General features: G+C 45.0%; 1 long non-coding RNA gene across 1 annotated transcript in view; it reads left to right on the plus strand.

The window, feature by feature from the left end:
* LOC116368401 (uncharacterized) overlaps positions 1–2,133 on the plus strand; it is a 5,338-nt gene extending 3,205 nt beyond the window's left edge. Inside the window, exon 3 of the long non-coding RNA XR_004208502.1 lies at positions 1–2,133. This exon is cut by the window's left edge and continues 1,803 nt beyond it. This is a non-coding gene — a long non-coding RNA (uncharacterized LOC116368401).
* The last annotated feature ends 3,373 nt before the right edge of the window (positions 2,134–5,506 follow it).

Here is a 5,506-nt window from a genome sequence, read left to right on the forward strand (position 1 = left end):
TGCCTCTGATATAAAACATGACTTCTAGAGAGACTGACTGATTTAAAACCTGACTTCTAGAGAGACGGACTCTGATTTAAAACCTGACTTCCAAAGAGACTAACTCTGATTTAAAACCTGACTTCTAGAGACACTGACTCTGGTTTAAAACCTGACTTCTAGAGAGACTAACTCTGATTTAAAACCTGACTTCTAGAGAGACTGACTCTGATTTAAAACCTGACTTCTAGAGAGCCTGACTGATTTTAAACATGACTGCTTCTAGAGAGACTGCCTCTGATTTAAAACCTGACTTCTAGAGAGACTGACTCTGATTTAAAACCTGACTGCTTCTAGAGAGACTGACTATGATTTAAAACCTGACTGCTTCTAGAGAGACTGACTCTGATTTAAAACCTGACTTCTAGAGAGACTGACTCTGATTTAAAACCTGACTGCTTCTAGAGAGACTGACTATGATTTAAAACCTGACTTCTAGAGAGACAGCCTCTGATTTAAAACCTGACTGCTTCTAGAGAGACTGACTCTGATTTAAAACCTGACTTCTAGAGACTAACTCTGATTTAAAACCTGACTTTTAGAGAGACTGACTCTGATTTAAAACATGACTGCTTCTAGAGAGACTGACTCTGATTTAAAACCTGACTGCTTCTAGAGAGACTGACTATGATTTAAAACCTGACTTCTAGAGAGACTGCCTCTGATTTAAAACCTGACTTCTAGAGAGCCTGACTCTGATATAAAACCTGACTTCTAGAGAGACTGACTGATTTTAAACATGACTGCTTCTAGAGAGACTGCCTCTGATTTAAAACCTGACTTCTAGAGAGACTGACTCTGATTTAAAACCTGACTGCTTCTAGAGAGACTGACTATGATTTAAAACCTGACTTCTAGAGAGACTGCCTCTGATTTAAAACCTGACTGCTTCTAGAGAGACTGACTCTGATTTAAAACCTGACTTCTAGAGACTAACTCTGATTTAAAACCTGACTTTTAGAGAGACTGACTCTGATTTAAAACCTGACTGCTTCTAGAGAGACTGACTCTGATTTAAAACCTGACTTCTAGAGACTAACTCTGATTTAAAACCTGACTTTCAGAGAGACTGACTCTGATTTAAAACATGACTGCTTCTAGAGAGACTGACTCTGATTTAAAACCTGACTTCTTCTAGAGAGACTGACTCTGATAACATGATCAGGTCTATATGGACTTCTTAGGAACGAGAGGGAGGGGATAAAACAGAAAGAGAGAGAGAGGGGGGGGGGGAGAGATAGAGAGAGGGTAAAACAGAGAGAGGGGTTGTAAAACACAGAGAGAGAAAGAGAGGGTAAAACACAGAGAGAGAGAGAGAGGGTAAAACTGAGAGGGTAAAACACACAGAGAGAGAGAGAGAGGGTAAAACAGAGAGAGAGGGTAAAACACAGAGAGAGAGAGAGAGGGTAAAACAGAGAGAGAGGGTAAAACACAGAGAGAGAGAGAGAGGGTAAAACAGAGAGAGAGGGTAAAACAGAGAGAGAGAGAGAGAGAGAGGGTAAAACAGAGAGAGAGAGATAGGAGGATGGAAGAGCATAAAAGACTGATAGACTGATAAAGACGGACAATTCTCCTCTCCTCTATCATCTCTCCATCTATTTGTTCCTGGGTCAGTGTTCAAAGATACAATACTACCGCGGTCTAGTGAGACTGCTGCGCTGAGACTTTCAGAATGTCTGCTGCCATTTCATGACCTCTCCCAAGTCACAGAGGTACTGATGGACCCTAGAGTTGACCTCTGACCCGAGCCCAGGTCTCCATGACCTATGAAACTATGGGACTTTAGTCCTGAGGCCTCTCCCGTTGCATTATGGGTGAGGTAGTATCCCAGGCCCTCACATTGAACACTCTGTATTGAAGTTGTTTATCGTTTATTATTATGATGAATTCAGGATGTTTTGCAATAATTATTCTGTTGCCTTTTCTAAGAAACAGTTAATAAATATGACTGATATATATTATTGTTATAGTATATATACAGTCGTACATATGACTGAGCCATGTCTATTTGAGAGAAGATTGATTGGGAGAGGGGCTTGTCTGTCTGTTGCTGTGAACCAATCACAATAAAGATGACTTAAGCTGTCCCGCCCACTCTGTGTACCACGTCAGCTGTGTGTGTGTGTGAATCTGGGAACGTGTGTGTGTTAATCAGGGTCCTGCAGGTCTTTATCTAGTGAGAGACCTGTTGACAGACCACTGTTAATCAGGGTCCTGTAGGTCTTTATCTAGTGACCTGTTGACAGACCACTGTTAATCAGGGTCCTGCAGGTCTTTATCTAGTGACCTGTTGACAGACCACTGTTAATCAGGGTCCTGCAGGTCTTTATCTAGTGACCTGTTGACAGACCACTGTTAATCAGGGTCCTGCAGGTCTTTATCTAGTGACCTGTTGACCCTCAAGCCAAAACCACGACGGCCCTCAAAGAACTTCAATGGACTTTATTCAAACTGGCCGCATTTATTGTAGCTGTGCACTTTAACGAAGCAAATTTGAGTAAAACACTACCGCAACTGCTACTCAACTGCTATTCAACTGCTGCCCAACTACTACTCAACTGCTACTCCAACTGCTATTCAACTACTACTCAACTGCTACTCCAACTACTACTCAACTGCTACTCCAACTGCTATTCAACTGCTACTTCAACTGCTACTTCAACTGCTACTTCAACTTCTACTCAACTGCTATTCAACTGCTACTTCAACTGCTACTCAACTGCTACTCCAACTACTACTCAACTGCTACTCCAACTGCTATTCAACTACTACTCAACTGCTACTCCAACTTCTACTCAACTGCTATTCAACTGCTACTCCAACTGCTACTTCAACTTCTACTTCAACTTCTACTCAACTGCTATTCAACTGCTACTTCAACTGCTACTCAACTGCTACTCCAACTGCTACTCAACTGCTATTCAACTGCTACTCCAACTTCCTGGATGCCTACAAGGCCCTCCCCCACCCTCCCTTTGGCAAATCAGATCATGACTTCATTTTGCTCCTCCTTTCCTATAAGCAAGACTCAAACAGGAAATTCCCGTGCTAAGGACTATTCAACACTGGTCTGACCAATCGTAATCCACGCTTCAAGATTGTTTTGATCACGCGGACTGGGATTTGTTGCGGGTAGCCTCCGAGAATAACATTGACGAATACACTGATACAGTGACTGAGTTTATCAGGAAGTGTATAGGAGATGTTGTACCCACTGTGACTATTAAAACCTTCCTTTACCAGATACTGTGGATAGATGGCAGCATTCACACAAAACTGAAAGAGCGAACCACTGCATTTAACCATAGAAAGGTGACTGGGAATATGGCCAAATACAAACAGTTATTCCCTCCGTAAGGCAAACAAGCAAAATGTCGGTATAGAGACAAAGTGGAGTCGCAATTCAACGGCTCAGACATGAGACATAGTTAAATAAATAAATGTGGTCTACAGACAATCATGGACGACAAAGGGAAAACCACCCACGTCTTGCTTCCCGACAAGCTAAACACCTTCTTTGCCCACTTTTAGATACCACAGTGCCACCAACGCAGCCCGCTACCAAGAACTGTGGGCTCTCCTTCTCCGTGGCAAATGTGAGTAAGACATTTAAACGTGTTAACCCTCGCAAGGCTGCCGACCCAGACAGCATCCTTAGCCGCGTCCTCAGAGCATGCGCAGACCAGCTGGCTGGAGTGTTTACGGACGTATTCAATCTCTCTCTATCCCAGTCTGCTGTCCCCACTTGCTTCAAGAGGGCCACCATTGTTCCTGTACCCAAGAAAGCGAAGGTAACTGAGCTAAATGACTATCGCCCTGTAGCACTCACTTCTGTCATCATGAAGTGCTTTGAGAGACTAGTCAAGGATCATATCACCTCCACCTACCTGACACCCTAGACCCACTCCAATTTGCTTACCGCCCCAATAGATCACACAGACTACGCAATCTCAACCACACTGCACACTGCCCTAACCCATCTGGACAAGAGGAATACCTATGTAAGAATGCTGTTCATCGACTACAGTTCAGCATTTAACACCATAGTACCCTCCAAGCTCACCATTAAGCTGGAGGACCTGGGTCTCGACCCCGTCCTGTGCAATTGGGTTCTGACGGGCCACTCCCAGGTGGTGAAGGTAGGAAACAACACCTCCACTTCGCTGATCCTCAACAAGGGGGCACCACAAGGGTGCATGCTCAGCCCCCTCCAGTACTCCCTGTTCACCCATGACTGCATGCCCGCCTCCAACTCAATCATCAAGTTTGCAGATGACAAACATGCATCTTGAGTTGTCATAATTATCATTGAAATAAATAAGTCTAAGGTGAGAACTGGGCAATAACCAGGATGTTTTTTCCTGTTGGAGTAGGCCTTATTACCAACAACGACGAGACGGCCTACAGGGAGGACGTGAGGGCTCTAGCGGAGTGGTGCCAGGGTAATAACCTCTCCTTCAACGTCAACAAAATAAAGGAGCTGGTCAAAGTTGGGACCGAGAGACTGAAAAACAGCTTCTATCTCAAAGCCATCAAACTGTTAAATAGCCATCACTAGCCTGCCACCACCCGGTCACTCAACCCTGCACCTTAGAGGCTGCTGCCCTATATACATAGACATTTTTTGGGCCTTCCTCTGACACGGCCTGGTGTAGAGGTCCTGGATGGCAGGCAACTTAGCCCCAGTGATGTATTGGGCCATACGCACTACCCTCTGTTGTGCCTTGCGGTCGGAGGCCGAGCAGTTGCCGTACCAGGCAGTGGTGCAACCAGTCAGGATGCTCTCGATGGTGCTGCTATAGAACCTTTTGAGGATCTGAGGACTCATGCCAAATCTTTTTAGCTTCCTGAGGGGGAACAGGCATTGTTGTGCCCTCTTCACGACTGTCTTGGTGTGTTTGGACCATGTTAGTTTGTTGGGGATGTGGACACCAAGGAACTTGAAGCTCTCAACCTGCTCCCCTACAGCCCCGTCGATGAGAATGGGTGCGTGCTCTGTCTCCTTTTTATGTTGTCCACAATCATCTCCTTAGTCTTGGTTACGTTGAGGGATAGGTTGTTATTCTAGCACCACCTGGTCAGGTCTCTGACCTCCTCCCTATAGGCTGTCCCGTCGTTGTCGGTGATCAGGCTGACACTGTTGTGTCGTCCTCAAACTTAATGATGGTGTTGGAGTTGTGTTTGGCTACGCAGTCATGGGTGAGCTGGGAGTACAAGAGGGGACTGAGCACGCACCCCTGAGGAAGTCCAGGATCCAGTTACAGAGGGAGGCGTTTAATCTCAGGTCCTTACCTTAGTGATGAGCTATGAGGGAACTATGGTGTTGAACATTGAGCTGTAGTCAATGAACAGCATTCTCACACAGGGACTATGGTCAGTCTATCTGACAACAGATAAACTGTATTTAGTCTTCTAGGGCAACAAATTATCTGGGGTCATAACTTGTTGCCCTGGGTCTAGAAGACTA

The sequence above is a fragment of the Oncorhynchus kisutch genome, unplaced genomic scaffold (assembly GCF_002021735.2).
Source record: "Oncorhynchus kisutch isolate 150728-3 unplaced genomic scaffold, Okis_V2 scaffold1911, whole genome shotgun sequence".
Classification (NCBI taxonomy): Eukaryota; Metazoa; Chordata; class Actinopteri; order Salmoniformes; family Salmonidae; genus Oncorhynchus; species Oncorhynchus kisutch.